Raw genomic sequence first — 14,057 nt, 5'->3', positions numbered from 1 at the left:
TTAGCTCATTAAAATAGCTTTGCATATAATTCTTGTTAGGTGCTACCGGGCTTGGAATAGAGCCCACAGAACCCCTTTGTGCATATCTCGCTGAACTTCGTGCTCGCTAAACCGGCTAGAACCAGTATAAAAAGCACGTTGCTGGCTCGTTACGTTTTGTGCATCTGGGCCTGGGCTTTTCAGTAAGAAGAAGTAATAATGTAGAGAGATCTTAGTTTGTGAAAGGAAATTCAAAGTGCTAAAATAGAATATTTTCTTTTAACAAAAGGTCTGCAAAGCAAAATCACACAGGCAATTAATTGTGCTACAAGTTCAATTAAATAGCTTGAGCTCCATCAAATACTAACATTCTAATTATTTATTTTTGGCCCGGTAATTCTTTTCTTCCAGCCCAGTCAGAACCAATACTGGGATTATGGTGCCTGAGCCCTCATTTTCACATGTACAGGATTTTCTCCCCTATTTTAATATACCATCCTTTCACACTGTTCCTTGCAGCAGTGGTTCTGAGGCTGAGAGCCAGGCAAAAGATCTCCTTCCAAAAACCTGTATTATGGATTCTAAATCCAGCTACCATGTGTCATCCTTAATAAAGAGTACGACTCCTTGCACCCAGGGGCTTTTAACGTTGCCTCAGTGACACCCCCGAAATCATAGGCACCAGACCCACTGCCTTCCCAAGACCGTGGGAATATATAGTAAAGATGTGCAGGACTGCAGCTGTCTGAGTGCTGCTTCTTCCTCCACTGGTCTCACACCTTCCAAAAGAGGAAGTTAATATGAGAGGAGGTGGGGCTGGTAGAGGAAGCAGCAGTATATGGTCCCATGTGTCTTTGCTATCTGTTTACTACCACAGGCGCAGTGCACATGGCAGCAGGAGGGAAGGAATAAAAAAATGCTGCATGGTGGCAGGCAGGGTAGGGAAGAGAGAAGGGCAGTATTTTATTGGGCAGAGGGAGGGAGAGAGAAAAATGTGGCAATACCAGATGGGATGGTAGAGACTGAGAGAGTAAGATTCACAATACTTGATGAGGGGAGGGGGGTTGAAGAGAAGCACAGGAGCAATGCTAGATGGTGGGAGAGAGAGAAAGTGTAATACTGGATGGGAAAGGGAGAGATAGACAGAGACAGATGGCGCAGTAATTCATAGGATGGGTGGGGAAGAGTGAGACAAGTGCCATACTTGATGGGAGTTTATCTGTGTTCTCTGTGTGTGTGAAAGAGACGCTGTATTTGGCTAGCATCAATTGTCTGTGTAGAACTGATCTGTCCTAATCCAATTTGTTTAGTTTTCTAACAAGTGTATTGATCCATTGCTCATTCAGATCAATGGGGAATGGGATTGTGGGTTTGGAGGAAAGACAGTGGGACAGATAAATGGGCAATAGACAGGTGGCCCTGGAAAAAGAATGAAGAGAGAGCACAATGGGAAAGCTGAAAGGAATAAATAATGGTATTAATTCCAGCAGTATTATCTTGGGGGTGGAACCAAAGGTGGAGTCTGGGATGGAACTGGGGTTCGGGGCAGGGTTTGCCCCCTCCCCCAAACAAAAAACTCTTCTGCTGCCCCTATGAAGTGTTAAACATATAATACGTTAACTGAACCAGCATGCAGCATTACCGTTAAGCCAGAGGAAAAAGTTACTCGAGTAATTAAAACATGGAACATGGAATGCTGATAAATCAGTGAAGAACACCACGGTCAACTGAAATTAACCCCAATCTCCTTTTATTGAAAGTCAAATGCTAGTTTAAAACATCTCCTACTGGGAAACCTGTAAACACTCAAAGGGAATTCAGTTAAACCTGCTGTGAGCCTGTGATTTTGCTTTTTCTAGAGATGAGTGCTTCCTATTACAGTACATTAAGCAAAAATTGAGATCAGTAGTGATACACACACAATTTTATCGTCTTTGGACAAGTTGTAATATGCTTAAATGTGTACGTTTTATTGCTAATACAGTACTTTTGCCAAAAGGATTCAGCTCAAGACTCAAAAAAATAAGCTGATGATTAGTAGACTTCAAGCTTTGGTGAGCTATATAGGAGGAAAAGATCTTACAGAAGTAGCTCTCAAATGAGTTCTTGGGATGCACCAAGCTAGTAAGATTTTCAGGATATTCACAATGAAGATGCGTAAGATAGATTTGCATACAAAGGAAGAAGTGCCTGCAAATTTATCTCATGCCTTTTCATTGTGGATATCCTGAAAATGTGACTAGCTGGGTGTGCTCCGAGGACTAGGTTGAGATTCTTTGCCTTAGAGCCAGACTGCTCAATCATTGGCCTCAAAACCTCCTTAGAAATGAGTATGATTTTTATAATTGAATTTTTAATAGAGTACTTTTATTGGAAGCCTACCACTATAGTGCAAACTTTTCATGTTAACCATCTATTTTACATTTATGTCAAAAAGGTTTATTATATACTATCTGCTTCTTCATCAACATTGTTTTAAAAAGTTCATAATTGCTAACATTCACCCAAAAGAACATCTCCGCAAAGACCTAACTGAGGCCCACATGTCACTGTTTGGCTGCTTCCGGGGTAATGCACTCACTTCTTGTTTACTATGGAAGAAGTTCATGGGGAGAAGCAGGAAAGCGAAGACCTTGGAGCCACAGGACAGAGGAAGAAAGCAAATGCAAGCCTAGATGAAGTATATAGCCTGCAATAGGTGGGGAAATGTGGGGTACAAACATAACAAACAAATACATAAATAAATAAGCCAAGGGAAACAGCTGAAAAGCACAAATACTCACAATTTAGACAAAGACACTATAGATGTTTTACACTCTAATGGTGGAAATAGAATTGGAAGCACCTGTGGAGGGTAATATTGTAACAGGTTGCCTATGTGTGAAGGCCAAGTAGGTGCCTATTTCAAACCTATGTTATAAAGAAATATTGACTATGACTCTTTGGCCCATATTTTAGAAACATCTCCATGTGTAAATGGTGGCAATTAAGCAGCCCAGAAGCTTAACTACCATCTCAGAACAGGGGCTTATTCACAAGTGCAGATGCCTTCTACAGTATGTCTAGATGTCAAGGGTGCATGGGTAAGGTGAGCAGAAAGAGTGCCTTGAGTGGGCATACAATACAGATGTGCATTCCCCATTTCACATAGTGAATCCACATCTGTACTGAAAAAGAAAATATAAGAATATACACCTGCCCCAAGGCACATTTAAATGCCTGCAGTAAGGGACAGATGTAAATAGCGATGTTCCCCCCCCCCCAAGCACCCCCCATGTCTGCCCTCTCCATGGATCCCTTCAATACCTGATTCCCTTGGCCCCCTCATGGCATCAACCCCCCCCCCCCCACCAAGCACACTCACAAACAATGTCACCACTTATTCGCTCCTGCTGTGATGATACTGGCCCTCAAAATGGTCACCAATACCTCTAGCAGTAATATCATCCATATATGGAAATCTGACCCCCTAGTGGTACTACAGTGATATTACTGCTAGAGGTCTTGGAGGCCAATTTGAGAACTGGTATTTTCAGTGCAAGAGTGAGAGGGCATTGGTCCTGTCCCACTAGACCCTAGGTACCCCAACAAGCCCAAGGAGCAGGTTGAGGGAGGATAAAAAATATTGGGGTTGTGGAGAAGATGAGGGAGCCTCTTTGGCCCTTCTGCCTTTACAGTGGGTTATCTTAGGGCCTCAGGGGACAGGTACTATGTGGTACTATAAGTGCTTGCCCATCATGTGGAGGATCAAGACGGGTTGTATTGGGGGGGGGGGGTGATGCTATCAAGGAAATTCCATAGGGGAGGGGATAATGCTGTAAGGAGGAGGCAATGCTATGGGGAAGTGATGCTGGAGGCGGGGTGATCCTGCAGGAGACATTTTCCCAGGGTAGCAGTGATTTTACAAAGCTACTCCCATGGTTTTCTTCTTCTCTCTCCCATCATACTTTTAGTGTATGCTCTAGTGGATCCTCCTCCACTTCTATCCCACTATCAGCTGGTGTACCTCATGGATCTGTCCTGGGACCTCTTCTTTCTCCATCCATACTTCTTCCCTTGGTACTCTGATCTCATCCCATGGTTTTCAATATCACCGTTATGCTGATGACTCCAAAATCTACCTCTCCACACCAGAAATGTCAGCGAAAATCCAGGCCAAAGTATCAGCCTGCCTGTCTGACATTGCTGCCTGGATGTCTCACCACTATCTGAAACTAAACATGACCAAGATTGAGCTTCTTATCTTTCCCCTTAAAACAACCTCTCCTCTTCCCCCATTCTGTATCTCTGTGGATGACACTCTCATTCTACTTGTCTTATCAAATCATAACCTTGGGATCATCTTCGACTCCTCTCTCTCTCTCTCTCTCTCTCTCTTTCTCAGCACATATTCAACAGACTGCTAAAACCTGTTGTTTCTTTCTCTAATATCACCAAAATTCATCCTTTTCTTTCTGAGCACACTATCAGAACTCTTATCCACACTCTTATCACCTCTCACTTAGACTATTACAACTTGCTTCTCACAGGTCTCCCACTAAGCCATCTCTCTCCCCTTCAATCTGTTCAAAATTCTGCTGCATGACTTATATTCTACCAGTGTCACTATGCTCATATTAGCTCTCTCCTCAAGTCACTTCATTGGCTCCCTATCCATTTCCACATACAGTTCAAACTCCTTTTATTGACTTACAAGTGCATTCACTGTGCAGCTCCTCAGTACCTCTCCACTCTTTTCTCTACCTACACTCCTCCACGGGAACTCTGTTAACTGGGTAAATCTCTCTTATCTGCACCCTTCTCCTCCACTATTAACTCCAGACTCCGTTCCTTTGAGCCTCTGTGAAAAGTACCTTTAGCACACAAATTCAAAACAGTAGTGAATGTTGATGTACTCTGGTGACAGGAGGTATTGCTAAATTGAGAACTGATTTTCATGTAATTGTATATTTGAAGATGAAATAAGATTAAGAAAAATGATCTTGCATCTTTATCTCTCTTTCTGCATTTCATTAACCATACTGTACACATCCTCCCACACAGAATTCAAAATAGGTTTGTATGCCCTTGAAAGAGTTGCTAGACGCCGTGGCTATTTTCACTGATCTCTGTCATGCTGCATATAAGAATGACATTTGTGTCCAGTACACCCACACACTGCATATGTGTATGCAAGTATAAGGGGAAATAATCTTTGATTTTATTTCAAGAAAATGAATGAATCAAGTCATACAAACATATAAAAATGTGCAAGACTGTCATGTATTCCTAGGAAGAATCCATCTAGTTGTAACCATAGAGTCATATTTATATGATACACATATGCAAAGCATTGTCCTTTCCCTAACCTCCTATTAACATGTTCAGAAGCCATAGCCGCCATCTTGATACACTCAAACCAAAGCAAACTATTGGCTCACACCAAGCCACGCATAGGCGGTCCTTATTTCTAATAAGCATTTGCTATTGTTTTGGATGACTCAATATGGTGGCAAGCTCCACTTACTGGCTTCAGGCCAGATAATGGGCCAAATACGCTCCCGCCATCTCCTGTCAATTAAACCTCCTTGATCCAGATAAAAAGGCCCTTTTACTAAGCTGCAGTAGGGCCTACGTGCATGCAGCACATGCCCAAAGAAGATGACTGCCAGGCTAGCGTGCCCCCCGGCAGTAATTTCGGATTTGGCACGTGGGATACCAGTGTCGGAAATGGTATTTCAAGCGGACGAGTCGGAGAAACTTACTGACTTCACGGTAAACCTGGAGGACATAATGGGGCAGTTCGGCAAACTGAAGAGTAGCAAATCTCCTGGACCGGATGGTGTTCATCCTAGAGTACTGATAGAACTGAAAAATGAGCTTGCGGAGCTACTGCTAGTGATATGCAACTTACCCTTAAAATCGAGCGTGGTACCGGAAGATTGGAGGGTGGCCAATGTAACGCCCATTTTTTAAAAAGGCTCCAGGGGAGATCCGGGAAATTATAGACCGGTGAGTCTGACGTCGGTGCCGGGGAAAATGGTAGAGGCTATTATTAAAAACAAAATTACAGAGCACATCCGAGGACATGGATTACTGAGACCGAGTCAGCATGGCTTTTGTGTGGGGAAATCTTGCCTGACCAATTTACTTCAATTCTTTGAAGGAGTAAACAAACATGTGGACAAAGGGGAGCCGGTTGATATTGTGTATCTGGATTTTCAAAAGGCGTTTGACAAGGTACCTCATGAAAGGCTACAGAGGAAATTGGAGGGTCATGGGATAGGAGGAAATGTCCTATTGTGGATTAAAAACTGGTTGAAGGATAGGAAACAGAGAGTGGGGTTAAATGGGCAGTATTCACAATGGAGAAGGGTAGTTAGTGGGGTTCCTCAGGGGTCTGTGCTAGGACCGCTGCTTTTTAATATATTTATAAATGATTTAGAGATGGGAGTAACTAGCGAGGTAATTAAATTTGCTGATGACACAAAGTTATTCAAAGTCGTTAACTCGCGACAGGATTGTGAAAAATTAAAAGAGGACCTTACGAGACTAGGAGACTGGGCGGCTAAATGGCAGATGACGTTTAATGTGAGCAAGTGCAAGGTGATGCATGTGGGAAAAAAGAACCCAAATTATAGCTACGTCATGCAAGGTTCCACGTTAGGAGTTACGGACCAAGAAAGGGATCTGGGTGTCGTCGTCGATAACACACTGAAACCTTCTGCTCAGTGTGCTGCTGCAGCTAAGAAAGCGAATAGAATGTTGGGTATTATTAGGAAAGGTATGGAAAACAGGTGTGAGGATGTTATAATGCCGTTGTATCGCTCCATGGTGCGACCGCACCTTGAGTATTGTGTTCAATTCTGGTCGCCGCATCTCAAGAAAGATATAGTAGAATTGGAAAAGGTGCAGCGAAGGGCGACTAAAATGATAGCGGGGATGGGACGACTTCCCTATGAAGAAAGACTAAGGAGGCTAGGGCTATTCAGCTTGGAGAAGAGACGGCTGAGGGGAGACATGATAGAGGTATATAAAATAATGAGTGGAGTGGAACAGGTGGATGTGAAGCATCTGTTCACGCTTTCCAAAAATACTAGGACTAGGGGGCATGCGATTAAACTACAGTGTAGTAAATTTAAAACAAATCGGAGAAAAGTTTTCTTCACCCAACGTGTAATTAAACTCTGGAATTCATTGCCGGAAAATGTGGTGAAGGCGGTTATCTTAGCAGAATTTAAAAAGGGGTTGGACGGTTTCCTAAAGGACAAGTCCATAAACCGCTACTAAACGGACTTGGAAAAATCCAAAATCCCAGGAATAACATGTATAGAATGTTTGTACGTTTGGGAAGCTTGCCAGGTGCCCTTGGCCTGGATTGGCCGCTGTCGTGGACAAGATGCTGGGCTCGATGGACCCTTGGTCTTTTCCCAGTATGGCATTACTTATGTACTTATGTCCATCATTCAGCAGTTGGCATGTGCTTAATGGTTACTGCACCTGTAGCGCATGAGCCCTTACCACTAGATCAATGGATGGCGTTAAGGGATCAGGCTTTAAATAGGTGCACACTAGTTTTAATTTGAACACATGCCCATTTCCTGGCCCATTAAAAAAATGCCTTTTCCCAGATGCAGTAAAAAATGCATCTGGCGCGCCAAAAACATATGCACACACTACCACAGGCCACGTTTTACTGCAGCTTAGTAAAAGGACCCCTAAGTAAGGTCAACAAAAAGGCTTTCTTAAATTTAATCTGGTAGTTATCCAGGTGCTGATCTGAATGTCACTGGTGCCCAGATAAGTGTGGTTGCATTATTCCCGGATATTCAGTGCTGGTATCCAGGTATGGCCTGGTGTTGAATGTCCGGGATTAAAAATCTCATGGTGGCCGGCATTTAAAAATAAGATGCCTGAAGTAGATATTGCACCATTCGTAGAAGAAAGCATTTTTGATCAACTTGAAAAACTGAAAGTGGACAAAGCCATGGGGCCAAATGGGATCCAATGCAGAATCTTGAGGGAGCTTGAAGAGGTTATGGCTGGTCCTCTTAAAGGTTTGTTTAATAAATCATTAGCGATGGAAGAGGTTCCCTGGTATGGAACAAAAATGGAGACAAAGAAGCTGTGGAAAACTACAGGCCAGTACACCTCACTGCGGTGGTTGGAAATGTAATAGAAAGGGCTGGATTTAAGATTTTGGTGCTCACAAGCAGAATTGGAGAGTGAGGGCATAATCTTCCTGTGGAGCTCAGAGAACCAAGGTGGGCCCCTGGAGACTGTGTTGAACCAGGTTGTCATGGTAATGCCTCTCTGAAGAAGCTGCACCAGTGGATGACCTGAAGTAAGTGGGAGAAGGCTCTTTTTTGGCCTGGGATATAGGTGCCCTGAACATTTGGCACCCTGAGCACTTACCTATCTTTGTTATGTTTAAATCCAGGCCTAACCACTGACCCCACAGCCATTCATGTTTTCAGGATATCTACAGTATATGTAAATGAGATAAATCTGCATACACTGGAAACTCAACTATATACAGATTTATTTCATGTACATTCTTTGCAAATATGATGAAATTTCAACTGGCTGTGAGATCATCAGAATAGATTTGGAAAGCCCTGCTCTAGAGTCTGGCAGCCCTTCCAAGCAACTGCAGATAGAAGCAGCTGCAAAGAATTAATGCAGCCTTTCATGGGGGACTGTTACCTGAATATCAATTAAGTCTCAACCTCCTCATAGAGCTCAGATATATAAGTTCTCTTGAAAAACAAATTGAGGGAAAAGAAGCCGAACGCTTGCCACTTGTTCATTTCTTGCTTTGACAGACAAATGTTTACTGTAAGTTATGAATTATGTCTGAAGCTTTGATACTAAGGAAGTTTTAACGTGTTCAGGGTCGCCGAGAGGGGAGGGGGCAAAATTCTCCTGAGCCTGGCATCCAAGGGGGTACTGGCACTGGGGTCTGTCTCTCTTCTGCTCCTGACGGGACCCGGGTGATCGCGTCCCGACAGGAGCAGGAGAGAGAAAACTCTGGCACCGGGCCCCCCCTTAGAGGCTGGGGAGGAACAGACACAGGGCTTCAGAGACTCTAGTTTGGCTGGCGGGGGTCCCCAAGCCATGCCAGCAGAAACCTTTCTCCAGAACTGTTCTCCGCCACATTGCCTGCCCTGTGGCTGCTTTTCCCCTCACGTCACACACAGGGGCGTAGCTAGGTGGGGCCACGGGGGCATGGGCCCCTGCAGATTTAGCCCTGGCCCCAATGCTTTCACCCCTCCCGCCGCCGTCGCCCATCCCCCACCACATACGACCCCCCTCCCCCCACCGCCATTAGGTACCTTTGCTGGTGGGGGTCCCCAACCCCCACCAGCTGAAGTCCCCTTCAGCACACATACATGCAGGATGTCAGGACTCATGTCAGAAACAGAATCCAGATCAGCAAAGCGCCGGACTTGGAGACCAGCGCTGAAGGGGACTTCAGCTGGCGGGGGTTGTGGACCCCTGCCAGCAAAGGTATCTGGCAGTGGCGGGGGAAGGTTGGCAGCGTCGGGAGGGACAACGGAGGGGCGGTGGCGCCGGGGGGGGGGGGTCAAAAGTGGCAGGGTGGTCGGCAGCACTGGGGGAGGGCTAAAATGTGCCCCCTCAGCTCGGGATCTGGACCCCCCTCCCGCCGAAGTCTGGCTATGCCCCTGGTCACGCATACTCGTTTTGAGCATGCGCGACGTGAGGGGAAAAGCAGCCGCAGGGCAGGCAATGCGGTGAAGAATAGCACTGATGGGGCTTTGGGAACAGTCTGTGTTCAACTTATTGATTGGCTAGAAGAGAGAAACGGGCTAGATCCATGTCAATCTAGTTATGGAACAGAAACAGTCCTCGTATTCTTACTAGATGATTTTCAAAGAAGCCGAGACAGGGGATTCACTTTGGTGTTAGTACTTCTAGATTTCTCAGCAGCTTTTGACACTGTGGATCATGATATCATCCTAACACAACTGACAGAAACAGGTATCAATGGAACAGTACTTGCTTGGTTCAGATCCTATCAGACAGGCAACAATCCATATTGTCTGGCAGCAACTCACCGCCACCATGGGCACTGACCTGTGGGGTACCACAAGGACCGATACTGTCACCTGTTCTGTTCAAAGTGGGATGGGCTGGGATTAGGGTGGTGTGGAATGGGGTGGGGAATTTTTAAACTCTTGGGGTGGGGGAAGGCACCTATGCTAGCAGTAAATGAAGGACCCCTTAACTGTATCACTCTTGTGCAGCTGCAGTAGCTGTCTCCCCCCAGTACCTCTATTACTGATGACAATATGTACACTAAATATACTTAAGGGAATTATGTATAAAAAAAAATCTAAATAACACACCAAAATAATCTATCATATTAAACAGAATAGTATTTGCAGTATTATGTGCAGGCACTTTAACACTTGGCTCCTAGTCAGCCTTAGCTCTGCAGTCCAGCATCTTTCTCTTGGCCATGCGAACAATGATGTTCAGCAGCACTGTAACAGAAATCCTGTGGTTACTGGCAACTATGTGAACTAGGCACCTGCATTTACACAAGTGAAGGAGTAGCCTACTGGTTAGAGTACCAGAGGTAGCTGGTTCAAATCCCATTGGTGCTCCTTGTCACCTTGGACAAATCACTTAACCCTCCATTGCCCCAGGTACAAAAACTTACATTGTGAGCCCTCTAGGGACAGAGAAAGTACCTGCATATAATGAACACAGTGCTGCATACGTCTAGTAGTGCTATAGAAATGATTAGTAGTACGTAGTAGTAGTAGTAGTTGTAACAAGGGAGATGTAGGCAGGGAACGTAGAGAAGAAAAGGGGTGATGCTAGACTATATAGGATAAGAAAGAGAAGAGAAAGGAAGATACTGCTGGACATGGAAAAGGAGAAATGCTGACCGTAGGGAAGAGAGGAGGAAATAGAGGGTGAGATGGAGAAGGGAGATGCTAAACACAAGGAGGGGAGAGAAAAAAAAGAAAGGAGATGTTGATCAAGGGACAGGGATAGAGAGTTTATCTTCATGCTGACTCATTTCATGTCCTCTAGTTTTATAGTATCTCCTTCCTTGGTAAAAATTCATTTGCGCATTAATACTTGTCATATATTTCCCCTGTCCTTCATCTCTGTAAGGTATACATATTTAGGTTTATAGTTTTTTTCAAGTCTCTTCTCATAGGTTCATATGTTCATACTTTCCCTTTTAAAATTGGTGCAACTTATGTGCATGTCTGTCTCACAAATTTGGCAGTCTTATAAAATTACTGGGCCCAATATTTAAAGAATTTTTCCCCTATATTCAAAATTATTTAACTGACCAGAACCTGCTCCTGGCCAGTTAAATAGGGTTTAAGCATCTAAGCACAGATATTCAGCGGGAGATAACCAGTTATTTCCTGCTGAATATCCCAGTTAGTGGCTAGTCGCTAACCAGCTATATCACACGACATAGGTTGACATAGCCGGTTAGACACAGATATTTAGCACTAAACTTGCTATGGTTGGTGGGGGTCCCCAAGCCCTACCAGTGGAATATGTCCTCCAGTGGCAGCCTGGCAGTTAGTGGCACTGGACTGCTGCCAAGCCGGCCCTCTCCCTTACGTGGGCTCAGTTTTTGTACATGCATGAATACTGAGCATGTATGGAGGGGAGGCCAGTATTGGGTTGGCCTTGCAGCGCATGCTTAGTTTTTGTGCATGTGAGAAAACTGAGCATATTCAGGGTGTGGGTCAGTGGTGACAGCCTAAGGAAAGTGTTATAGATTGCCAGGCCACTGCTGGAGAACCTTTTCCACTGGTGAGGCTTGGGGAACCCAGCCAGCTCAGGTATTTGGAAGTCGCAGTGGGGGGTGTGGGGGTGTGTGTGGAGAGCAGGGTAGGGGCAGAGAGCGGGGGCAGCTAAAAATTTTGTCGTCCCTCCCCCCCCCCCACACACACACACTTTGGGCTCAGACTCCTCCAAAATCAATGGTTTGGCTATGTGACTGCTACATCATGGGTTGTAAATTCAGCCATCAGTGTCACACTTTAGCAATGATCATGACTCCTAGCATTCCTCCTTCCCTCCCCCCCCCCAAAAAAAAACATCCCCACTCATGGGCTATGAGCACTATCTTTGCAGAATTGCCAGGCTTGGCCAAGTCAGAAGATCTCAACCAGGAGCAGAAAGAGTTACAAGAAATGTATTGTTATGTCCAATAAAAAAGGTATCATCTTATTTTCTTTTCCATGTTTTATTTTGTTTTATTTCTATTGATTACCTTCCAATTGTTTATGGCTTGACTGATGGTTCAATAAAGCTGTAACATAATATGATGAAAAATCTGCACGTGCCTTTGAACACAGAATCAAGGGGAGTGTCTCACTAGGAACAAGTCAAAAGGATTAGACATGATATAGTTATTTTTGGTGAACTCTTTTTGTAGACAAGGAGACAAGTAAATTGTGCCTGTGAGACCGGCGACCCAGAGCATGAATGGGGGTGTGGGGGTGGTGTGTGTAAATGCCTGAGCGGTTCAGAGAAAAGAATAAACCTTCTGTGACAAGTAATCACCAGGAAATTCCCACTCAGTTGGCCATAATTGTTTAAATAAGTGTCTTGAATTTGTTGTCCTTGTGCTAGAGAGATATTTTGCTCTACAAGTGCTCTTTGGCAGGCTTTCTGAGATCAGCAAGGTTAATGTTGCTGCATCTTTTCCAGAAGAAAAGAACACCAGCCCAGAAGGACCGACTCATCGACTCCAGTAATATACTATAGCTGTGGCACATTTCCTTTAAAGATGTGAAATATGATCAGGACAGACTAGAAATGCCAACCTGCAATTTGCAGAAACATAAACTAATTCCAAAGGGAACTCAAGCTTTGAGGTTAAATTGTCTTTATCCAGATCTCGAATAAAGCACTGTCCAGTCTACAACATGTATTTGAGATATATAGAGGCAATTTCAGTAGGAGCATTTGAGTACTGTTCTACCTACATATCTTTTAATTTCATTTCATTGAAGGACTCACCCCAGCTGATATTCATTGGCTCCTGGCCAGTTAAATAGCACTTAAAAATCTAAGCACTAATATTCAGTGCAAGATAGCTGGTTAACTCCGCTGAATATTAGCGCTTAGTGCTTAGCGGCTAACTGGCTATGTCAGATGATATAACCGGCTAGCCGTGATTATTCAGCTCTTCACCGGCTAAATGTAGCAGCCAAATCAGATCACCTAAATAGCAGTCCTGTCTTTGGCCTCTATATACAACTGACCAGCACTGAATATTAAATGCCAGTCACTGGAAATCAGGGGCAGGCTGAGGGTGGTCTGGGCCCCCGGGCACTGAGGGTGGTCTGGGCCCCCCACCCAGCTGCTGGCCGACACCCCCTGCCTCCCCTGCCACCACAGGCAATGCCCCCACTGCCTCAGTCCTACCTGAAGAGTTCTGGTGATCTGGTGGCCTCTGTGGGGGGGGGGGGGGCATGTTCTTTCCTGCCCACTGTGCTGCCACTATTCCCCTGCCTGCTGGTGCCACCGTGTTTTCAAAATGGCAGCTGAGACTTCCTGCGGTAGTCTCTCAGGTCTTGACGGTCTCTTGACACTTCCACAGGGAGTCTCAGCCACCATTTTTAAAATACAGTGGTGCTGGGGCAGGAAGGAATAGCGGCAGCCCAGTGGGCCAAGCAGGAAAGAACATGTTTCCCCTGCTGAGGCCACTAGATTACCAGCATGCTCAGTTTCATTAAAACAAGCGTGCACAGCAACTGAAAACAGGATAGAGCACCAGGCAATGTGAGACCAGCATGGGACAAACGCTTTAGCTGGCAGAGGTGGGGGACCCCTGCCAGCCAAACCTGGGGCCCCAGAGCCAATTTGGGGTGCTCCAGGCCCCCGTGGCCCCCCATAGCTACACCACGTGCTAATCTATAAATGATGATCTACTCGCAGCACTATTTATAGAATAGTACTCCATGCCAAATTTTTCCAGTGCCAATTTTTCAGCCCTGTTTATAGAATTAACACCAAAGGGGGAGATTCTATATATGGTGTCTAAAAAAATCAGTGTGGAAATCAGTGCTGACTAAGCATATTCTATA

This window comes from Microcaecilia unicolor, chromosome 5, assembly GCF_901765095.1.
Source record: "Microcaecilia unicolor chromosome 5, aMicUni1.1, whole genome shotgun sequence".
In the NCBI taxonomy this organism is placed as follows: Eukaryota; Metazoa; Chordata; class Amphibia; order Gymnophiona; family Siphonopidae; genus Microcaecilia; species Microcaecilia unicolor.
This window is presented reverse-complemented; position numbering follows the sequence as displayed.